The sequence below is a fragment of the Larus michahellis genome, chromosome 5 (genome assembly GCF_964199755.1).
Source record: "Larus michahellis chromosome 5, bLarMic1.1, whole genome shotgun sequence".
NCBI classification, from domain to species: domain Eukaryota; kingdom Metazoa; phylum Chordata; class Aves; order Charadriiformes; family Laridae; genus Larus; species Larus michahellis.
This window is the reverse complement of record NC_133900.1, coordinates 16,438,268-16,463,669: the sequence shown is the minus strand read 5'-3', so window position 1 is coordinate 16,463,669 and position 25,402 is coordinate 16,438,268. Positions and strand designations below refer to the sequence as shown.

The window sequence follows — 25,402 nt, the reverse complement described above, 5'->3', positions numbered from 1 at the left end:
CCATTTCCGTGGCAGAAAGTACAAGCGCACGTTTTGATTCAGCAGCCTTCCTCCCAGCTGTGAACCCAGCAAACTGAAATTCATGGATGCGGCAAGGCCACGAAGAGTATGTGCGTATTAAACAGTCTTAAGCACACACAGGACTCTGAGCATGGTGGCATGTTCTGTGTCATTTTAATGACGCACAGACCTGCTGGCTTCCCCCCCCCAAAGCTTTCTGTAGGAGGCATAATTATGTAATAAAATTCCTGTTTCTGCAGCATTCGCCCCGTACCAACACAGAAATGCAGGCTTTATTATTCTTCCCAGCTGGTAGGCACTGAATTACTAGTGTTTTAACCCTCTTTGCACTAAACCCTCAGTTTGATTTCCGACTTGCAACAGCAGGAGGAACAGCCACTGATCATTTCTGTTCTCTCCACTTGTGAGGTTGATTCTTGGCCTTTGAGATCATTTTTATCAGCTCATAAAACACCTGCTTGTTAAGGATCCAATCTATTTCCTGGGGAAACTTTTAGTCATTGTGGTTGAGTTGCTTCCAGGACTGGTATGCCTCAGCCTCAGGACAGAACTTACTTGACCCGGTTTTACGCTGCAACTGCACGGAGAAGGATGGCACGCACCCTGCAAAAGGGCAAAGGTACAACGGAGCAGTATGTTATGGCTGCTCCGCTGACTGCAAGACCTCCGTAAAGGTGAGACCCCAGGTATGTGATTGATGCTGAAAGGGTAACTTCCTTTGACATCTTGGTTTCCTTCCTTGAAAGAGCAGGGGCCACAGGCTGGCAGGACACATCTTCCCTCGCTGCGAGGAGCCTGGTTGCTAGGCAGTCTTTGTTTCTGAAGAGCTGGGCATGGGTTTGCTTTGCAGTACCCTGCTTGCTGTTACTCAGGGGCGTAGATGTTTTGGAAGAGCTGTTAAGAAAAACGTGGACTGAAATCTGAGATAGGAGCTAGGGGCCAACACACCTTATTGGGGTGTCTTCAACCAAACGGAGCGCCCTCTCTATTGTAGAGGGGCATCCACACCCAGACAGCAAGGCAGTGATCACCCAGAAGGCAGCGGCCTCTTACATTCCCAGATTCACGCTCTTCCAGCCAAAACATTAAAGACACTTTACGATGAAGGTTTCTGAGCCAGATGCTGCCAAACTTATGTCTGTATGGGCAAGCATTTACAGTTAATTACCAGATAACTCCTCTTGTGGCACTGGAACTCCTACAGATGATTTAGAAAGGGATCAGGTACCTGGGAACATGCACGCTACTGGAGCAGCCTCAAGTAAGATCACATCCTGGCATCTCCCTCTAGTGCCTCACATCAGAGACCCAAGCACATCCAGCACAGCTGGGCAAGGAGGTGCAGCGTTGCTCACACAGCTCCTCTCCCCATGTCACAGAGCAGAACCTATTCCAGCCCCAGTAACGCTCTCCTGGAGCCCCAGTTCTTCCATGCCTGGGAGAGAGAACTGCCAGATGAGCTACACCGTGTCTGACCCCCAACTGTTCTCCCTACAGCGCAGTGACTCCCAGAGCCGTCCCTCCACCTTCCCTCAGTGCCGTGATTCTGACAGGTCAGCTAGCAAGAGGGGACAGGATTTAGTCCCTCGATGAGGTACTTGTTACAGAGAAAATTAGCCACCAGCAGGAGCATGCCCGGGAGCAGAACCTGAATTCTGCAGGCTTCAGAGTAAAATTATGCCCCAGCATTGCGCATCTGTATAACATTTCCACAATTACAATTCACAGCAGCTTTCTTGCTAGAGAACATGGCTGTCGCCACTTTAACAATACTCGTTCATCAACCCTGACTGACCTTCATTCGCAATCTCCTGAGCACGTATTTCCAGCTACCTGTCTGTGGTTGACTTGAAACACCCAGCAGCCTAATTCTGGGATACAGATACCTCTCTAACCGTTTATTCACATGGAGCTGGGGACACAATACATAATCTTCCCAATAATCTGCACCGAGTAAGGCCTGCTGAGTCACTTAGTTTTTCTGTAGGCATAAATTTTCACAGCCCACCATGAGCACAGTGCAAGCAGTTCCACAGCAGCACAGACCAAAAGAATAACCTCAACGTGAAGGAAGGAGCAGGGGGGGTGCTTTATTATCATGACCTGAATGCCTAAAAACAACCAGGAGCTGAGGACAAGACCATCTGCCCCCCAACCCTGCCTAATGTGGGCAGCCTCACCACTTCCACCAGCTCCCCTCCAGCGGGGCTAATGGCGAAGATGATCCCTTGTTGGTTAGTGGTGTCCCAGGACATTTCTGCTGCTAGTTAATGGAGCTGTCATCTGCTTATCCTGGACCGGGTGCTATAAATACACTTTGGCTTTCATCAGCAACCTCAGTTAACAGAGTTCCCCACAGCATGGAACACCAGAGAAATTCTGCATTCTTAAAGTTATAGACAGAGTTGTAGAATCTTCAGCTCACCTCTCCTTTTTATTACTGTGAACATTTGTTTTTGTTAAGTAAAAATGTTTAATTGGGGGAGCAGGGAGAGGAAAAGAAAGCACTTTTTTTAAAAACTAGGAAGTCAGATTCTGCCCTTTCTCATTCCCCTATAAACACACACGTAAATAAAAGGTGGATATTTTTTTCCTGAGCTGTGCCACAAGAGATAGTGTGAGACTGGGGAACAGGCAACAGAAGATGATCTGACCTTTGCCTATAAACAGCTTGGGAGGGCTGGGGGCTGGGGCAGGGGGGGAGCTCAAGAAGGTTTTTCCTCCCGTGAAGCTCCAGGCAGCCACAGGAATGCATCTCTAGGAATGGGCTGGCTGCATAAACTGGATAGAACAAGTTCAGAGCAGTGTTGCAGCTTGCTCCAACGCCATGTCGGAGGGGGAGAGGGAGGGAGAGTTTCGGCTGACAGAGGCAAGCTGCTGCTGCGGGGCCACTGCTTGCCCCCTCGGCAACAGCAAGGGACGGCGCAAATTCTGGTGGAGCCCGCAGCAGAGAGGGGGTCAGCTTGGGAAAGCAGAAGGGCAGGCTTTTGTTGCTGTTGCTGCTGCGTCTCGAATTCGTGCGCTGGAGCTGGGTTTTGCTGCCAAGGCTTGGCTGTGGTCATGAAGAAGCTTGGGTAGGGCTGGGATCAGGCTGAGACATGAAGCCGTGTCCCTCAATAAGCAGGGCTGGAATAGCAACGTTTCCACTTTCTAATGATAAGTCCTATGAACTTCGTATAACAGGAAGATCGGTGTGTGGGTGTATTTATGTTGAAATTAACTTAGAATTGAATCACATACAGCAAATAGTTGGTTTTCTGTCTACTTCAGTCTGTTTCCTCCAACAGAAGTACTTGCCTGAACTTGAACGCTAATTCAGATTAAGGTAGGATGTGAAACTACAGCACAACTGTTGATCCTGAAGAACTGCAACTGTGGGTATCCCCCTGTGGAACAAGAATATCTTGATCCAGTTTGGTTTAGCTTAGCTAAACTGGATGACAATGTAAGTCACACTTCTGTGAGGTCCCTGAAACCATCAATTCTTTGGCATGGCTAAAGTCTTATTAAGAGATGTAATTTCTATTAGGTACAGTTAATAAAGTAGGATTTTTTTCTTTTGAGGTGGAAAGAAAAAGATTTTACTACTCTAACATTTTACTGTAGAAAGTAGATTTACTTTGCTGGGGGGTTTTTGCATGTGGTGGGTTTGGTTTTTTTTTGGCTGAAGAACTGCCCACGCTTGCGGGTGCAGTTTGAGGTGCTTGCTAAGAGGCTGCAGTCGTTGATGAGTTTGGTCAGGGCTAGGACCGTTGTGCAAGGGTGGCAGCTGACACACACGGCTCCGTTCTAGGATGGCTAACATCAGGGCTTGTTGGCCAGGCCAAAGTAAACATACATACCGCTCATAAGCAGTGTTTGATGGCACGGAGATCCTGGTTTTATACTGACATTACTTGACTAACTTCCACGGAGGTAACACTATTATGAAGCAGAGAGAGTGCAGGGAGAATGAAATCCAGCAATTCTTAGATGAAGCCCACTGGGATGGTTTTTCCTCTCAGTTGCACTGAAAAAACTCCGGAGCATACCTGTACAACAGGCCCCTGCAGATACGGACTTACACGGGTACTAATGACTTTCAATTTGGTCCAGATATTTAAAACACCCTCCAGGAAGATAAATTTATATTAATTCTATAGATCCCATTGATGATACGACTTGATGCACCAAGAATCTGACATGCCCAAACCTATAAAAGCCAGTGGAGAGAAGGTAATGAATATTGAGCCTCTTACAGAAGGGCAAGAGAAGTTATCTGAACTCTCTACACTGTTGGTTCTATGGATATTCCATATCAAAAAGACAGGCAAACCCACCATATTATTTATATTATTTTAGTTCTTCCTAATCTGGAAAGCAAATCTAGTAATTCAAATATTTTTTTCTTTCAAATTAAAAATGTTAAAGATCTGATTAAGTAGTATATATCTGTAGTTGTAAGCAATGCTTAGCTTTTTCATTAAACAGGACTACAATCAAAGTTTTTATATTTTAAGTATATTTCTGTGCAAATACATTTCTCCTGCAATGGTTAATTTGCAGGAAAGAAGAAGGGAACATGCGTAATTAGCACAAATGTAATCAGCATAAAACGATGGGAAGGGAAGACAAATGAAAGTGCTTTAGAAAGGCTATTGGTAATGGTGTGCCCTTTCAGATAAAAATTTTCCCTGCTTCCCTTCCAGGTCAGATTGTGATTTCTCTCTCAATAAGTTTAGAAAGCCTGGGCCAAATTCTTCCTCAGCGTAATTCCACTTGGATTGATTATATCAGGATGAATTTAGCCTAGTGCTTCAAAATCATGCTTAATTTCTTTCTTTCTTGGATAAATCTGAATATGAATTATGAAACTGAAGAATGAGATCGAGCAGAGCTAAGTAACTCGAAAAATAATGCATCTCATCTTTCTGGCTTTAATCAGGCAAAACTCCAACAGGAGTTGTACCTAATTAGAGGTAGAGTTTTTCTTCCCTTTTTCAGGCCCACATTACCTGTTTCTTTTTTCTGTTTCACGCTTGCCATTCTTACAATTAGCATTTATAAGCATTATAATGGAAACACATTACAGCTTAAAAAAAAAAAAAAATCTTTTTCAGAATGCTTTTTTGACTGTGAATTGCCAGCTTCAGGGTGGTTCTACAGTCAACTTCTACTATAACTGCAGACTCATTGCACAGGAACAGCCAGCTATAACATAGTGACACCGTGGTTACAAAACTCTAACTGGCAGGCAAGTTTGGGCAAGTGCCGTCTCCAAAACAACTTTTACTACTTATTATTACTCTTTCTTTTTCAAACTATAGTTCACGAGATTTCATGTCGATTATGTCCTCTTAAAGACCATGGTTGTCAGCTTGTTTGTCTTCTCCTTTCATCTTATTTATTTTAGATGCTCTGGCTTCACATTTACGATAATGACCACTTACATAGTTACCAGAACAGCCAAAATTTTACAAGGTTTTAAGCATTAGAACTGAATTTTCTTCCCAGTTGTGTGAGGATATCCTACTGACAGGAATGTGTTTAAAAAAAAAAACAAAAAACAAAAAAACAACAAAACAAACACAAGCACAAACCAACAAAAACAAATCCAAAACAACTAAACAAAAGCAAAACAAAAAAACCAAAACCACTCATTAAAAATATTTACAGGCTTCAAAAGAACCATTCAACTGAGAATCAAAAGGTGCCCTGCCACCACTTTTTTCTTTTTTTTTTTAAATTCTGGCTGATGTACAGCCAGATAATGAATGAACTTGAAATACCTAAGATAATAGCTATTAAGTTTTTTAAGGAACAATGCTGAAATAAAAAAAAACTTCTGAAAACTTTTTTTCAAGTCATTTAAGTTTCTTTTCAGTGCTATGCAATATCTTTCCTTTCTACGACGAAAAAGATACACGCATGTACAAGCTCACACGTGAAGAAGCGATCTCTGTAGGAATCGGGATGAAATCTGAGACCACAGGAGGTGAGGCAGTAACACAGAGAGCACAACAGAGAAATGTACTGGGCTAATGATCGCCCTCCACTACAGTCCAAACAGGTGGCTCCTCACTCTGAGGCCACATTTGGTTTTTTGGGCTGAAGGGGATAAAGCGAGATGTGTACGCAAACTTCTGCTGGGGCTACTACCCACTGCAGTGGCAGGGAGGAACCAGCTCCACTCCAGTGCACATTCCCTAGGAGGTGAAAGCCACAGCGGGGCAGAGCAGGAAGGGGATTAAGTCCATAATGCTTCTGCTTGGTAGAAGTACACACCAAATTCTGGCAGATCTGATTTCATCTCTGCTCTAGTAAACAGAGCCTATATTTGCCATTGCACCTAGACAGAAGCCTAAAATACAGAAACTATATTCCGCAGTCCCAGAGATGGGCAGCGTGTGCCCTTCCCGCCTTAATGAACAGGGCATATCATCAAAGGCCCTTCTGGAATGGGGCTGAAGTTGTTTAAACTATCGTTCCTTCTATCAGATTTACATTTCCCACACTAACCTTTGCCTAGTTTATTGCCAGGTGCCTTTCTGCCAAATGGGAAGTTCTGCTTTGAAGGCCCACCCTAAGAAATCTAGAGGGGCAGTAAAGTTAAAGCAGAAGCCATGGCAACAAAGGGATAAACTGAAGTGACTGCTCCCATAGGAAAAAAAAAAAAGAACAGCCTGAGAGTAGCTGTCCAATGAGGTTTGCTGTGTGAGCATAAGGAACAGGCTGGGAAGCGGCAGAATATAAAGAATTCCTGCTGTGTTTCCCCCAATGTGTCTCCTTTATATTCAAGAGTGTTCACTAAAACAGTTTCTGAATGCATCAGCTTTTCACATCTGGAGACGTGGGTTCAATCGTGCATTAGCCTACACGTCTCTATTCCTTCCCTAAAGAAAAATGCGTATCCTTAGACGAGCAGGTATCCAGAGGAACTCCACAATAACGGTCAGGGAAAATAATGCACCTTAACTTCCAAACAGATATAATCTTTCTACAGATTTTCAGCATCTCTCGTGTTTTCTTGTGAACTGCACACAAGCTGTAAAAATCTTGTAGTTTTTAGAACAACTCTTTGGAATGTGAGAACGTACAACCATAGAGAAGCACGGATGAATACTTAGGAGATTTAAAGTCACACTTAGGGCACTAAACCCCTTAACAGCAAGCCATCTTCGAGTCTTCCGGGGAAAGTCTCAAACCAACAGAAAAATTAAGCTGCTGTTTCCAGAACAAGGCTATCTTCCAATCCTGGATCACAGCTAGACATAACCACTGCTGACTTTTTCATGCAGAAGTGACTATTTCGCCATTGAGCCTCTTGAAAAGGCTTTCACACGACTACGCCACAAGTACTTGAACATACTGTCAAATATTTATTGTATGCCTGGTTTTGCTTTATCTTTGGGCACCACTGTCAAAGTCCTTACACTTCAGTGGATGTTTCCCCACACTGAGGGTTCAGCCGGAATAAGCGCTTTGGAAACTCCTCTTGGAAGTTTTCCCAGTTCTTCTATACAGGCTTGATTGACAAAACCAATGTTGTATCTCTTTTAAGGGTTGGTAATCAGGCTGCTTAGCCCCTCTTCCAGATCATTAGTACTGTTATCGTTCAGTACAGTAGTATGACCCCCAAGGTGCTCTGCTGGTAACATTTTCCCAGGATGACAAACTAGCCTTTTCCCCGGTAAAAATTTGCAATTTCTTTGCTTCCTATCTAAAATAGTTTTTAAACCTGTAGTATGAATATAAGACTCATCCCATGATTACCAAATTTCCCTAATAGCCTCTTCTGAGAAACTTTAACAACAACCTTTTAGGCGCGTAAATAAGTTACAGTATATCTAACATTTCTCCCATTATTCACTATTTTAACTTCTTCAAAGAATTCTACTATATTAGACAAAGTTTACACTTACAGAAAGCTACACTGGTTTGTGCCTCAGGTACTTAATAATGACATCTATAATGACTTTCTCAACAATTTTCTTAGCTACTTAAATGAGGGTCATGAGTTTATAATTCCCTGGATCACCCTTATCATCTTTCCCACCTCAATAAGAAGAACACTGGCAATCTTCCAGATTCTTCTTATTATAGCAGTAACGATAAACGAAATGACATTTATTTTGGGGTTGTTTTTTCCTGGTAGGAAATTCAGTTAATACTAAAGTTAACTACTAACTTCATAGATTAATGTAGTCCAAATATTAAAAATATTAAATACTCTTTACATTTACATACACGTATCAGTCAAACTGCTTTAAAAACAATACCTTTATCTTCATTTTGAAGATAAGGAAAATGAAGCATAGACCAGGGCATTATGGGGCAAAGCTACAAGCAGAGTCCAGGTCTCATACTTGTATCATTGTCTGCTAAATCATGCGATTCAATGAGGTCTTATTAACAATAAAAGTACCTCTACTCCTGCCAACTCTTCACCTTTACCAAAAGTAATGTTAAGCTCAAGAGGTACACCTCTGTATAGAAGACCAGCGTAACAAGTATTTTACATTCTAATTTTCTCTTCTTAATTGTCCCTTGAGCCTGCTGAGCTATTCAGGCTCATCAGCTCTCCAGTGGATTTCTAATATAATTCTGGAAGAAATTACTCTCTCTTTTTTTTTTTTTTTTTTTTTTTTTTTTTTTTAATACATTTGTCCTTTTAACTTCCTTTCATCCATCCTGGTCTCTAAGCTTTCCTAGAAAAGCATATACTTCGCTCTGCTTGCATGACTCATGTTGAGCTTATTTCCCCCATCACCAGCCTATTTCTCTAACCCGCATAAATATTCGTCCCTTCTCATTTAAGCATATTTTTTAGTTTTCACCCCTTCTGCTCCTTTCTCTCCCATTTCACTATAAAGATAAGTGTCATAATTCTGTGTGACGCTTTTATTCATACGAACACCTAATCACATTCAGTAGTACCAAGCTGATGGATGCAGAGATACCCTACAGCCATCAGTTCTACGAAGTAAGCAATTAGGTTCTTAATTTTGTTTTCTGGGACAGATCCTCAAAATGGGCTAAACCAGAGCAGTTCAGTGCAGCAAAAGACTAAGAGAGAAGCTGGTCTTCCTCTTATTAAGTCAATGGATTACCCCACCTTGTTTCAGGCTCTTTTCAATTAGTGGTAATTCTGGTAATGGCAACCTGATAGTCTTTCATTTCTCTTTCCTGAAAAAAAACTTCTTGATGCTAGGCACCACATTAACATTAATAAACTTCAGTGTACGTCACATGTTTTATCTAGAAGGATCCCAAAGAGCTTTGGAAACTCGACACAGTTTCATTCACCGAAGTGACTCATCCATGAACAGCAGCTGTTTATCAGCACATGGAAACACAGTGCACAATAGCATGGGAGTTGCAAATTCACAATAGGACGAGAAGTTAGGTGAACAAAATATAATTACTGCACCTGGAATTGGGTTGGATACTACTGTTAACGCCCTTTTTCTAGGAAAAGTGTTGGATAGCTACTGCTTATAACATTTTTCAAATTCTTGACTAAGCATTTAATCCAAAATACACAAGGTGAAATTTCAGCTCTTGCTCCAGTGCTTGTGTACCAGGGGAAAAAGGAAGGAGGGCTCTCCTGCGTGAAAGCTCCCATGATGTAGCAACAGTAAAAACCAGCCCTACAGCTCACTTCACGGTCCTCCTTGGAGGAGTTTTCAAGCTGCGATATAAAACAAGCATCCCAGAAACACATTTCAGTGGGCCCTTACCATACGTGATTGCAGACCTTCTGGTAGCGCTGTGGTCCTGTGGCCAGTGCGGAAGATCCCAGGGCACACATTCACTCACAAGCATATGGTGGCTCACTTGGGACAGCTGATGAAGTTACTCGCTACATGGATGGCTGTGTGTCTTATAGCCAATCCTGACTTGTAATAATAATCCCTTTTTTAGGTAGGTAAGACACCAGATTCAACGTACCTAAAACATCAGGCTGTAAGCCACAGATTCAAAAGCTACCGCGAGCAGCTCTGCCACCCATATAGCAGAAGTGCAGCAAACAGCCCAGGGTGATATCTTGGCCCGTTATCATAAGTAGAGATGACTTACATGAGGTGTCAGACCACTAGGCTGTGTAAATAATGTTGAAGTTGCTTCAAGCGGCAGATCAGCCCAAGATCAGGAGCACGCAAGAGCAGTTTTATTCTGCTCCATCCTGTACCTTTCTTAAAAAAAGGACATTCCATGTAAGCTACCCTTTTCCTTTATTCTTCATCATGCAGTTAACACTACAACACCTGGACATAGACTCAAGGCATTTAAGCTATAGGTACCTGAGTGTTATGCTTTGTAAGAGTGTCATTTTTTCAGTAAAATTATCACTATTCCCTCTCCCCGTACAATTAGTCATATCAGCGTCTCCACCAAACAGCGACCTGCCCAGCCTAACAATTTAAAGGTGAGATGAGACAGCATTTCACAGTACAGCGTAACCACATCCTTTTCTGGAGATAGCTACTGGAAAACATAAAACGAACCATCAAAATGAGCCAGCCATATTTACTTCTAGAATGAAATCTTGTGTTAAAACTCAAGACAGTCTTTCTCTTGAATACTTCAGAAAACTAAAACCAACCCGATTCCAAAATGTTATTATTTGGGGTTCTGACAGATTCCTTACCCAGTCCTACAAGCTATGTCCTGTATCATTTACAACCTGTTTACATTAGTAGGCAGATGGAGCCATAATTGCCCTTCTGGCTGATTTTGCCGGCTCTTTAAACTCTTCTTGAGATGCTGCACTTGCTATGGTTGCTTTGATCCAGAGACTGACAGCACACTACTTACCACTGCAGCTTTACTGTCTGTCCTGGAATTTTTATCCCTGCTATTTCTCTACTTTATAGTCCTTCACGCTGAAACACTCCTGCAAGGGGGCTCCTGGACTCTTTTATGCCATGCATTACTTTTCCACAGGTGAAAACAACCTCAACCTGCCTTTCCTATAGAGCTTGTTATGTGCCAACATTACAATATTCATTGCCCACACTGTGACTCAGACGTGCCAGTCCAGCCTGTTATGGCATCTATCATATCCAGTCTGATAGCACCAGAGTCTCTTGCACCCGGATTCGCTTCTACTCAGTCTTTAAAAATCTAGTAAAGGAGGAAGTTTTGGTTGTCGCTCATGAACAGTAGCGAACGAACTATTTTCACTTGTTTATATGGCAAGGCAGGATGGAAACACACTGAGGGAGCCCAGTCAGATTTGAATCTCAAGCTGTAAAACGTAATTTCCAAACGAAGGATAAATTATATATACACTGAAAAATAAACTACTCAGTAAAATAAACATGTATATCTTCTATCCCTTTAAGTTATTTGCTTCCAGAGATTTTCTTGAGATGTGAAGGAAATATGTCACCCCCTAACCTGGTCAGTGTGAAATGTACATTTTTAATTTGTAAGCATCAAGATCTACAGCTTATCAGGAATATTAAAACCTATTCCTAACTTGCAGCTGTTACTACATCTGCCTTGTATTATTTTGCTAACAGCTCCTACCTTAAAAAAAAAAAAAAAAAGGCAGCTAGTCAATCTTAGGAGACGACATGACAAATGACACACATTTCAATAGGCTTTAACAATAAACAGCCACCTCAACAAAGAAAAGCCTTCCCCCACCTCCCCACTAAAGCGGAATCAGACAAGAAACTAAGTGAGACATGTTAACAGAGAAGCACTCCAATTAACGTGTTACAGCTCCTTTAAAGCAGAGACCAAAGGGGGCTGCTGCTCAGGATGCTGGAGGATGCAGAGCAGTAATTGTCACTTAGGCACTTAACTCCCCGCCGCCCGGCTCCCTCGCAGCCTGGTTTATCTCTCGCCAATTACTGCTGTCATTTGCATTTCAATGTGTGCCATCGGGAGCCAGGGCAGAGGCACCAGCCACAGGAAACGCGGCAAAGCCAATCCTTTCTTGAGGCGGGCTGATGCCAGGCCATGGGAGTTGGGTACCGGACCTCCTGGCAGCAGGCTGTGCTGGCCGGGGGGCTCGGGGGGCTGGCAGGGCAGCTCCTGCCGTGCCTGTGCCCACCCCTGGCAGCGCCGGGCACCGGGAAGACACCCCAGTGAAAACCGAGAGCCTGCAAGAGGCCCCCAGAGGAAGTTTTCAGGAAGAGCTCACGCATGAGACACATATGCTGGGTACAAACTGTGCAAGTCTCGTTTCTGACGCATCTCCCGACGATGGCTTTTGCATTTGCTACTCAAAATTCATTCGTGCTGTAAAGCTGCGTGACAGGCAGGATTTGTGAACTTCACCGTATTATTCTTCAGTACTTGTACTTTTGCAGCACCTACAAGCACTGCCTGCGCATGGAGGCCCACGGTGCTAGGTGCTGTACAGAAGCAGAACAGAAGCAGCCCGTGTCACACGCCCTCCGTATGAGTGACAGGGGTGGTACGCAGGTGAGAGTCAGAAAGTGCTCTCCAAAACAGAGAGGGACAGGCTGGCTTTGCCGCTGGGAAAGAGATCCACCTCAGAGGATGGCAATGAAAGGTCCTGCCTTGAAAACGTAACAAGTGAGAAACGGAGCCTGCAATACGGGTCCAGTGTATGTAGGAGACAATCTTTAAGGAAAGTAACAAGAAGGAAAAGGTTGAGAAGGACCTTAGCCATAAAAGCAATTATTTTGCGCCTGATGCAAACAGCAAAGGGAGAACCCAGTGAGGGTATTCAAACAACATGGGTCATGTTCGAAGAAAAGGGGGAAAAAGAGAGAAAGAGAGATCTCAATCCCTGCTGCTGCATTCTGCATGGGAAGAGGCAAAGGCAGGGAGAAGTATATCACAGTAATTTAGAAGTGACATTACGAGAGCCTCAACAACAGCTTGTTGAGATGTCCAGAAACAAAACTTCATCAAGATGAAAATGTATCAGCTCAGTTGTCGTCGAGGGGGAACTACAGGCTGTGGCTAAGCCATTTCCACGAAAGATGCCAGAATTGAAGGCCAACATTTTAACCTGGAAGAAAAGGAGGCGGGGTATCACAAAGGAACAGATGTGAAGGTCAGGTGCCATGGACAGTGGCTCAGATTTTTTTTCCTGCATGTGTGATTGCCCTGATATGAGGTACAGAAGGAGATAAAGGATACCTGCACAGAAAGCTTGAATGGAATGAAGAGGTTTCTCTAAAGCACAAATTCAAAAAACACAGAGAGAGGAAGAACAAGGAGTGGACAGAGTCAAGGGGGACAAAGGAATCCCTAACCAGGGAATGGAACCTACTTGAGCAGGTTGAAGGTACTGGACTGGTGAAGGAGGAATGAGGATGGAACAAGGGCTCTCAGCTTCTTGGCTAGGGAAAGGTCATGATAGGCATTGCTGGTGTGCCGTTACTTGACTGCACAGAGCTGGGAGTGGATGCAAGAGGGTCTAGGATGAGACTGAGCTGGCAATCCAGAGGGCAACTGCTGACTGCATGCTCGGTGGAGGAGAAATGAGAATACAGCACTTGCAGCTATTCATACCTGTTGCTTTGCTTCCTAGACAGTGCAGCTTAAGACAATATCACACAAGTTCATCAATACTTGTACATCAAAACCTTCCCTAAAGGTTGAAGCCTGCCTATTTGCAAAGTATCCCAACTGAAGTTTACCACCCAGTTTTAGAGGGATTTCAACTTTTGAAACAATCCATGTACTGAATAGTATCTGGAGCTCAGGGATCAGTCGTCTTAGCTGACAGAAAAGTCAGTGCTGCTTCCATCTGTCAGCCTGCTCTGCGGCATCTCATCCCCCCACAAGGTGCAGCAGACACCCCTGAGGAGAGGGAAGAACCACTCCAGCTAGATCTAATTCAACATATCCTCTGTAACTGAAATAGGATTTCTTCTGATTTCCGCAGCCAAAAAGAATCAGATGTACAGAACCATCGGTTATATTTGCTGACAAGATGCATTTCCATGGGTTTTCCCATGAGTGAGAGAATTAAAAAAAATTCTGTGGGCAACTCAGACTGTCCACCCACCGCACAAATGGAGTGGGATACAAATAGCCAGTAAGTGCAGAACAAATGCTGCCTCCTACTTGAGAGTGTGTTAAGGAAAGGTTGGTTGTCACTGATGAGCTGCAATCATAGGGCTATACACTATCCCTAGCATATCTGACAAGCATTTTGCTCCATGCTAACCAACGAAAATCAGAGGTAAAATCAAACCAAAACAAAAATACACTGCATGTCTTTTCTTCTTAACTGGCTACCAGAAAAGCAATAGAAGACTAAGGTTTGCTGTGACACCTAGATTGCTGCTCCCAATTAAGAAAAGCACATGCATGTGAAGCTCACACACGCAGAGTTATTTTCCCCTGCCACGAAGATCTTTCTCCTTGGAGAAAAAGGAAAGGATATTTAAATAAATAAGACAAAGCAGCTTCTAAAAAGTAAGTAGCCAGAGCATGAACTACGATTAACTGAAGACCAACACAAAAGTAATTTGCCCTTTCTTTTGTTTCTTTTTAAGTGTTTTTAAATGCTTTTTTTTTTGGCTGACTGTAAATTTGAAATCCTCTGTATTAATAAGCTGATCGGTTACTGGCTCCCTAACTGCTAAACTGAGCCAACAAACTGCTCTTTTCTCTTTTGTCTCCAAGCCAAAAGAAACTTTTATGGGGAATAAGTTGTCCCCCTCCCCCCGCACTGAGTCACAACACAATGGTGATTTGGAAACCTTCCCTTTATCACCAGGACCAAAAACGCTAAGCCAGACAGCAAATAAGGGTTTGAAACAGGGTCTGTGGAACAAAAACTCCCACCACCGCAGTCTGCACAACTCCTGACTCGGGCATTCTGCCTCTGAACACCACCGCTGCACAGAGGATGCTATCCCCTGCTTTCACTTCCTATTGGCTTGTCTGACCTTCTGTTCTCCTGCAATTCTGTATTATTAAAGTATCGTTTATTCTGCTACAAAATGTAACACAGCCTTTTGTTTCTTGATTTACCAATCTGGTTCTGCCAAACTCAAAATCTGCATTTGCGAAGTACGCCGTTCCCCTCCGCTTTTAAAAAAGTGATCCAGGCATCAAATCTGTTAGGTGGAGAAGAAGTTCCACAGAGGGAATTTCTTAAGACAAGTTGAATGACAGCTGGGGAAGAAGAGTCTGCTGGAATCATCTGGGATGAATTCACTGACTGCCACTGCTTCTCAAAGTAACACAGCAAGACAGTCTGGACAGTAACTAAAGACTAAGGCTGGCTTCAGATGACTCTGCCCAAATGCTCCCCTCCAGGCTTACCCAGTTAACCCTACCTTTAGCAACTGGTCCAGCCAGCTCTCAGATAGCTAAAAGATCTCAGCCATGGAGGGCTCAGATTTTCATCAGCAGAGTAGCTGAATTAATGCATATTTGTGGTAGCCTCTGTCACCTCCTATGGAGCTTTGACTAAAACCTGCTGCTGCTCCCCGTTTTGGTGTCCTTACCATACAAACTGAGGGATGTATATGCTCCCATCCTAACCAGAGACAACTGCTCCCTTAAGAACACATAGTATCTACCCTCCATGTACCAGCAGGTATGAAACACACTCCGTGTGTAGTTTTAGAGAAGATCCAGCATCCTTCTAGAAATCAGCCTAATTCATTGTTTTAGTATCCATCACCACCATCTTCACATGCACAATACCCCTTCATACTGAATTCTCAGAGAACTAAGCTATCTGAACACCACACAGCAGGAACAAGAGACAAAACAATAGCTCTACTAGTTAGGTTATGAGAGCTGTATATTGGGTCCTCCCAACTGAGATAGACTATGGCCTTGTCTGAGTGGCAGTAATTATTTGAATGTTAAACTATAAAAAGCAAGACAAATCCCACTGAAATCCTTGACCACTTTGAAGTAGGATGCACAATACAGCCAGTTTCCTTTCTGCCTGACCCACATCCCCAAACAAATACAATGAGTCAGACAGTATGAAAAATCCAGCTCTCAGATTAATACTGCATACAGTCTTCTAGAAGTCCATAATATGAAAAGCACAGGCAGAATCGCAACAAATAATTACATATTTTTTTTAATCCACACAGGACAAAACACTGCTCTTTTCGGACCATGATTTAGTGCTGCATCAGAGGCAGAGCTCCTTCTCATGCACGTATGTGCACATATCATCTGAAACAGCTGAGAACATATACATTTCAGTTTCCCTCCCACTGGTCAGTCAATTTAATTAACAGCAATCATTAATTGCTACAGCAGGCAGAAGTAACCTGACTATAATTTACATCTTGACAGTAAGCAATCAGCCAGATTTCCAGAGGCAGACAGCACTCACCAATCTTGGAACTTAATTGAAGTTTGGGTGCTTGGCACCTATTGGGTTATATTTCAATTTCAGACTTGGCCTCTTTTCCAGGATCCTCCCCCCTACCATCAGTCTCTTATTTTGTGGGTCTCCAGCTTCTTCTTTTGCTTGAAGTTCCCCACCACCATTTTCTACTCTTCTACATCTATGGTTCGTTTCCCCCTTCCTACATCTGCTGTTGAAACCCTTACAGCTTATCTTCAATGTAGTGTAGCTCATAATTAATATAGCTTGATTGGATACAACTGATGTAGGACTCTAGCTTGAGCTAAGCATTTTCTTTAGCCAAACTACCTGGACCAAAGTCGCAAGCTAAAGTGTGTCTGTTACAAACACTGACTGAACATGCAGTGAAGATCTAGCTATTTAGTGCTATTACTCTAAACACTTCAACTGAGAAATAACATTTTACAATGTAGCACTGGCAGGAACTAGGCAACCCTTGGAGCAGTTAGCAAGTCAGAATATAGGTATCATGACCTCCACTGTAGTGAAGACACAGTTTTAATATTGATCTCCATAATTAAACCATTCTTTCACACATCATTCCAGTTCTGCAGAAATAGGATTAGATGGAGGTGGAAGATGTTGATGCTTATGGAGCATACAGAGGGTGTGGAGGCAAAAGAAGGACTAAACACAAGTCTCTACTACATGCTTAAACTCCCTCACTGCCAGTGTGTTCAGTTCAAGCAATATTTATTACACATAGTACAGAACTGTCTGGTTTGGAAGGGACCTTAAAAATCATCTAGTTCCAACCCCCTGCCCTGGGCAGGGACACCTCCCACTAGACCAGGCTGCTCAAAGCCCCATCCAGCCTGGCCTTGGACACCTCCAGGGATGGGGCATCCACAGCTTCTCTGGGCAACATGTTCTGGTGTCTCACCACCCTCACAGGAAAGAATTTCTTCCTAATATCTAATCTAAATCTCCCCTCTTTCAGTTTAAAACCGTTACCCATTGTTGTTACTCCTTGCCCTATCACTCCACTCCCTGATAAAGAGTCCCTCCCCATCTCTCCTGTAGTCCCCCTTTAGGTACTAGAAGGCTATACTTAAACGTGCAACAGTTTCATAGCAGATGAAACATTTCTTCAATCCCAATAGTTAATGCATACTCATCAGTGGGGAAGAGATGCCTTAATAACTCCAAATCCCATAAGCAAAGAAGCACTACACCGTACACTGTAAGCTCTATTAAAAGAAAATTAAGGATGTAAAGTCAAACCTTAGGAAAGGCTTAATGTATTTTTTCACCTGCATATACAATACTTGGCTACCAAACCTGCGAAATAGCAAGTGCACAAAGTACACCTTTTTAAAGCTTCTTTTTTGTTGTTGTTGTTGACATGAGTTTTTTTGTTTCCCCTCGAATGTACAGATCAGCAGAGAATGCTCCTACTTTTCATCATCTAGTTCCCTGTCACAAGGGAGCTCAGGAAAATTACTTTTTCCTAGCAAACATAAGTCTATAAGAATTTCCAAATCAACCATATATGGTAGACCAACTTGTTTTTATTACAGAATAACAATTCCAGCATGGATAGTCTACTATAAAATACTTCATTCAGTAGTTTTAAAACCTGGGTGCCTGAAGGTAGGCTTCCAGAAGTTCCCAGGAGTGTACTTAGGCACTTGAACAAAAGTATTTGCCTGGGAAAAGCATCCTGCACTGCTGGAGCAGGGAGAGGCAACAAAACGCAACATTCTTTTCTCCTGCCTTGACAAACAGTCCAGCCCCACTACACCCATCCCAAATGCATTGCAAAGGGGTTGTATTATGGTTTGGGAGTGTGGGTTGGTTTGTTCTTTTTTTTTTTTCTTTTTTTTTTTCTCCTCTTTTTTCTCCCCTGCATCACAGATCACATTCACTCTTCTCTTCCCATTCAAGGCTCTTCATAGCCTCTCTCTTCCTCCCAAATGACATTTAGACTTTCACCTCTGATCAGCCCACGGCAGACGCTGACCTCCCTCCCCTCGTTATACTGCCAAACAAATCTCTTCAAGCTCTTTCATGTGCTCTTCTTTGTGTCTGTCAGATTCTTTCCATAAACTCTCGTAATTCCTCAAATTCCTCCAGTGTTGGGATGGAAAATGTACCGAGACCATTGCTATCATGATGTTCGATATCCTGTCACTGCCACTTTGCTTTCTGCCTGCTATCCATTTGTTGTCTCTATATGTGGAACACAACTGTCTTCTTGTACAGCACCTAACATAAGAGAGCCTTGGGCTTTGGCTAAGCTCTTCATACTCTGCTGATACAAGAAAGGTAAAAGCAGCAGTAGCAGGGAAACTGCAGAAAGCTTTAATAGATTTGACCAGTTACAACACTAACCGGTGGGAGCACATACTAGTCCTATTACCTGTGCTGTCCTTCATCAAAAATAGTTGCACAAAAGCTTCAGAAATCATCGCTATCACCATTGCCTCCTCTACCACTTGGGCAGTGGCAGTGGCCTTTTTACCTTTACTTTTCTTCCTTTACTGCTAGAAGGAATGGAAAAAACTCTGCTGCCGGAATTCTTTACCCTGGTCCCTGAGGGTAGGTGTGTTTTCTTCTTCTTCAGCACATTTAGTATTTCATCTACTGTGCAAGTGTCTTTCCAAACCAACAGAAAGGAAGAGTTGCTCTCCCTCGCAGAAGATAATCCAAAGGCATACGGAGGACCCATCAAGCAGTGACGGCCTACTGAAGCCCAAGCTTTGGTATGGGCTTTTGAAGAGCACAGAAACTGTCAGAGACACAGAACGTCTGCCAGTCCTGGGAATGGATGATGTAACTAACTCCATCTTCATTGCAATCTTATGCTGGCTTTAATATAGCTAACCTGGGTAAAATCATGCTAGCCTATACCACAACTACAGCTTCTTGTTGATACATGTGAATAGTTTTGGCTTTCCTCTGGCTGGTCCAGGGCACGCGTTGACCGGTTAGGGTTGTGCACATGTAAAAGCACATGCTCTGATCCCCTTTGTTTTGTGGCACAGCTGCACTCAAACTGACAGCGTGTCAGTGTTGGCATCACTGGCAGAACAAAGGAGACAAAGGCTGACACAGGAGAGGGAGACTTTGTTGGGCTCCTGAAGCAGCAATGTTGAAAAAAAAAATAACAAAAAATAATGAAACTTTGGGAAAGAATACACCTGGACTAGGAGTAGTTTTTAATGAAGAAGGCTCTGCCCATCTGGTATGTGTGAAACTGGGGGGTCACCATCGGTAAACCCCAGTCTTTCCTCACAGTTTTGTGCAAGATCACATGGATTTGGTGAACAGATATAGATCCAATGGCTCGTTTCCTATGGCACTATAGCCCTAGCAATGCATACGTGGCCTTATCTCTTTGTAAACAAGCTAAATTAGGCTGAGCTAAGTGCGCAGGAAAGTACACTAACCATGAGTGGACTTAAGGCTCTTGGCACTAGACACAGTCACTTGGTTTAAGTGGCACGTGTCTTAGTATTAAGGCTCATGCTAAGCAGTTGCAAATGGATGTGTCAGGCACACTACACGCGGCACTGAGTTTAATGCAGGAAATTGCATATGCTCTGATACAGCAGTGCACTAAATGATCTCAGAGGCTAAAAAAATGCATATTGGGGAATTAAATCTCTGATCTTCTTCCCCGCTATCCCCAACTCAAGGCTGGCCAGAATGGCCTTTGTCTCGGCGCATCTTCAAACATACATTGATCTGCACTTATTTTCAGTACTATCTAACAGGCAAGGGGCATTTCCAGGGAGACAAAAGGCTGCATTCTCCATCCCAAGCAGGTCACAAACTAAGGATATGCAGAGAGGCCCCGTGTGCCACTTCAGTCTCTCCCTTTGCACAACATCAGAGCCCAAACTTACTTCTGTCCACCCGATTAAAAGACGTATATTGCTGTATTTATTTGGCTGTTAGTACAAGAGAGACATCTTAATCAGCTGCACTGAAACTGTGCAAGTGACTTTTGCAAATGCCATTGTTCTTAAACATAGGATTTCATTACAGAAAGCCTGCTCACTGAGAAATATGTTGGGGGTGTGGGGGGGTGGGGGGACAGGAAGGAGGGGGAGGGAGGAAAGGGAGGCTTTAAACAGAGGCAGGGGGGAAGAAATCCTCAGAGATCCAAAATAAATGATTCTTGATTCACAGGGAGGCAGGAAATACAGCTCACACCCAAACAGAGACACTCCTCCATGGCAGACAAGCATCCTGACGATTGTTGGCTTTGTTGTTACAGCAGGAAGCTCCCCCTCTCGGCCCCCCCGGCTCCGCAGCGCTGGGCTGTCTGCGGCAGCCACCGGGGCTTGGCTTCCCCGCTTCCCTCGCAGGAGCCATGGGCGAGGAAGAGTTGCTGGAACATGCCGCAAAGCACTCGAAAAGAGAAACGTCTCGGAGACGGAGTGTCTTTCAACGCACTCCACAAATATCTTCTTTAATTCAAAGGGCTGACAGCGAACAAGACATTACACACACACACACACAAAAAAAATAAATTTCCTGTGGGTTAACACAGCAAACAGTATAGTACAAAACTTATGGTACGCCACCATACGGCTTCTGCATTTTTACTAATAATGTAAAACAACATGTACTGTTGTAACTGCAACAACCACAACACTGGTACAGCTTGTTTGTGCCGGGACTAATGTTAAAGTGGTTTGGTATTAATTATTTAGGTCTAGCATTGTATCAAAAAAAAAAAGGATGGAATAATAGTATTTTTATTTAGTTATTTTTGACCTGGAGTATGATTAAACTGTTTGAGAGCCAGGAGTCCAATTTTTCAGAAAAACTGGGATACAAAAACACTGCTTACTTTCAAAGCAGAAACCAGCCTAATAAAATACCTTTTAAAAGGCATGGGTTTGTACTAAGCAGTAGTTTCAGTCACTATTCTGAGCTGAAAAGATGAGACAGAACGAGAGGGATCTGTCCTGCTGCAAGGAACTCCAGACCTAATCAGGATCCATATCGGTTTGAAATATGTAATCTGTATTGTCCTTCTCCCTCCTCCTCCTCTGCCTGCGCACAGATGGTCAAAACCTTACAGCTAACCCTCAGCAATGGATAATGAGGTAATAACTCTGCCCAGCCTACAGCCTCTGTGGTTACTTCCAAATTAACATCCAAACTGCATTATCAGATTCACAACACCAGAAACATGAGCCTAGTTCACCAGCCAGACCATCTTGTTAGTCAGGAAATGGTTATAGGAGCTACATTTCTGCACCTATTTTTGCTCTTTAAAGTTGTGTACGGCTACTGTAAACATACACATCAAACCATCTCTATGTTCCAGCTTCAAGGGAAAATGAACAACAACAAAAAACACTGAAAAAACAAAAACAACCCCCTCCTACCCAGACTTTTCCTGAATACTAATGCTAAAACTATTACAAATGCTAATTTGGTAGCAACAACCTATGATTAAAAAAACAATGAAGCACCTCAAGCACATGAATTAAGGCATCATCTTAAAACACGCTCTTTTCATCTTAAACTAGAAAATCCTTATATATACATCTGGGCCTTTTTTGCTCTCGATGATCTCAAAGCTATACTAAAGATACAAATCTTTATGTAAGATAATCTAATGCATTTTGGGCCTGAATGAAAGCTAAAGACACCACAGTACTTTTGAAGAGAACCACAGATGAAGCCAAAAATCTTGGTTAAGATTTTTTTCTGTCAGTAAACACAGGCTGAAGGCAATCTAATGGATTACTGGGATGTTTATTGAGCTACTCAAATACCATTACCTAACATTCAGCACTTGGTAAAGAACGTCACTACTTTACATATGCTTTCAGTCCATAAAGTACTTAAGCAGTGGCAAGGATGCACTTTCACAAGACTTCTGAGGCAAGGATCTCAAAGTTTTAGTAACACTAATTCATCTCTGTGTTAAAGTTTAGGAAACCAAAGCTCAAAGGGCTGATTCTGTGATTTCATTCTCCGTATGGCACTGCTCACCAACGGCAAAGCCTGAAAGAGAAACCTTAATATACTCAATTCCTTTTCATTTGCTCAAACTATCAGACACTACTCCTTCAACACTGTATCATACTTTCCTATTCTGATCTTGTATTTGTTCATAGTGTTTAACCTACCTAATGCCTTCTATCAATAGAGTGAAAAAGTAGGCAAAACGCCCCAAATTCTTGCAAACATACTGGCAGTTAGAGAGAAAGAAGAAAAGATTGCTTGCCCAGAGCCAACCGGTAAACACAGGACCTGCCTGTCCCACCCCATCCTTCACTTCAGCCTAAAACACTGAAATGTTTAGGACAGAAGCAAAGATCTAACCTCGCTCAAGCGTGCCGCAAAGAGTCAGTTACCATAGAAGAAAAGAATCCAGAAAGTCCTCCGCTCTCACCCAGATCAGATCTTTCCCTTACATAATGTGTCTTCGCCAGATCTTGGGTTTATTTTTGCCAATTCATTATAAATATTAAATAACTCCCTACATCAATAGTATCCTTGATAGATTCATAAGTCAGTATTTGATTCTAGTAAAACACTCCATAGAGGCCTCTGGTGAAAAATAAAAGCTCCTCCTCCTATCAATAAAAACATTTGTATCACCTAAAAACCCAGAGATACATCAAACCAAAACATGTAATGCTGGCTTCTGGAATGTGGAAAGGCCAAATACTAGGTCAGAAAGCACTAAGATAGGAATTTAAAAAAATAATTTTTTTTTGCCCATTTGAAAATTGTAGCCATATCAGACTGATCATACTTTTCAATTGATAAACCATTTACATTGCTTGACTGATGCTTTCCAAATCATAATTCCGTGCAATTAACATTTCCAAGCAATTCCAGCTTCACTGTTGACTGCTAGGCTTACACTAAAATCTGTTTCTCTTGATCACATTTCTTTTTTAGTGCTTTTCTGTTCAAAAGATGCCATGATTCCAAAGGTGATGATACAAAACCCCACAATGCCTAGCCAAGGGCAAGATTAGAAGCATTCTCTTATCTCAAATGCCTGCCTTACTTTTAGCTCTACTTTTTCTAGTAGTTTAGGCTTCAATACTCACAGTATCAGAGAGGTTTGGCGTTTTTTTCCTCATAAATGCTTCCCACGCCTCCCTCTGCATTTGAAATAGTGAGATCTACCTTGTTGGGGCAGGATGAGCAGATGAGAGTGGGCCTTGTCAAACGTTGGCTACTCCTGTGAGATGAAGTCACTTTCCCCCTCACTGCGTTACCGGTTGCTGACTAGCAGTCCAACAGAGCAAATGAAATCTGGGATGGGAAGTTGGAAACCAAACTATTCTGTGTGCACTCTGAAGCAATGTTGACTTTTCTGCATACAGTTTAGCCAAAATAGCATGGAACACATGGATTTATGCTTTGGGCAGACTACCAATGGCATATCTGAACTAATAAATAGTATATTTCAACAAACAATGGAAAGAGGTAGGCAAATCTGCCACAGGATCTCCCATAACTAGACAAAGTAGTATTTCCACTCCAGATCAGAGCAAACTGCCACGACAAAAATCACCCCAAAGCCACCCAACTAATTTCCCATGGACAAACTACTGCAGGGAACAAATACTTAACATCTGATTAGAATAAAAGTTGTTTGTGTGTTTTTCTTTTTTACCATCATTTTCACTATTCTCTTTGCAAAGAGTTGATCTCCATTAGAGAACGAACGTAGGTCAATAGCTAGCAATACTTAGCAAAATTACACAGATTAATTAATTTTAGTGTCAGGAACTACTGTAAATCTCAGCAGTTTGAAAGGTGCTATCAGTTGGAAAGGGAAGGGAATAAGAGTCAGAACCTATTTGGAACTTCATGGAATATAGACTACAAAGCCATTAGGAAAGATAACTGCTCTGAAAAAGAAATTACTTTGTAGCAATCTAATGGATGTTTTCTATAAGAAATCTTGACTTTAAGATGCTATTTCACAGTTTAAGTTTTGATATCCTTTTAATATCTCTACATCTGGTCAACTTTCTACTAGCAATTACATCTCACAATACAGTAGTGAATACGTCATATTTTCCTCAGTTAGTACTGAAGTTCTAGGGTCTGCTCCAGCTGTCAGCTAGAAGTATTTGCCTTTCTTTCTATTTCTCTTCTGTCTCAGCCTAACACCATCATCACCTTGAGTTTGAGAAAGCATCAAAGACATAATAAAGACATATATTTGTATATATTTTCCCCTTTAAAACTGTTTTTGCTCATATGAAGGCATAAACACTGCAAAGAACCATCCCCGAGCCATCTACAGCTTTCACGAAAAGCTGCTTTTAAAGCTGCCTATCTCTCTTCCACCTGATCCTATAAACACTGCTGGCAATTTTTCCCCCATGCCTCTAACATATTTTCACTTAGCACCAGTTTGATGTATAAGATCTGACAGCCAGGCAGTTATAGGCCACCTGCATCACTGTCGCCATGACAACAGTGAAAGACAATCCATGATCCCATGCCCTGGTCACACGTTTCAATACAGCTTATCTGTCCAAAGCCACTGAGTCTAATGGAAGAGAGTAATTACAATCTTCCACTCATTGTCAAAATTCTCACCATATAATGCTCTTCAAAATTATTTTATTCCTCTCACATGGCTGCTTTGCAAAAAAAACAAAACAAAACAAAAACAACACACACAAAAAACCCAACCAAACCCAAAAAAACCCCAACCCCGAAAGAAACCTTAAGTGGGCTTGGGAAGGAGAGAAAGAGATAAAAGCCAGGCTGTGACTGATACAAAAACGTAGCCGTGTGAGCAAACTGTCTCTTTGCAGTGTTAAAGGACTAATCAGAAGCAGGGGAATGTACCAACCACTAAGAGGGATAAATGAAAATTTCTCTTCTATTCGTAGAGCATCACTTAAGATCCTCTCGGCTTTGCACTGAAGGTGAAGAGAGGATATCAGCTGCCCTCTTTTCCCCTCCCCTTCCTGGAAAACTTCTTCCTATCAAAATGAACAAGCACCATACTGCACCGTGCGGCAGCGACAGCTTCACCGAGCAGCATGGCTCTTCAGATGATTGTGCCACTATAAACAGAGAGGGAACCCTGTGCCCGAGACAGCT

The 25,402-nt window shown here is 42.6% G+C and overlaps 1 protein-coding gene across 5 annotated transcripts in view; it reads right to left on the bottom strand.

The window, feature by feature from the left end:
- Positions 1-25,402, bottom strand: part of MAML3 (mastermind like transcriptional coactivator 3) — a 247,797-nt gene that overhangs the window by 192,088 nt on the left and 30,307 nt on the right. The window lies entirely within an intron of this gene.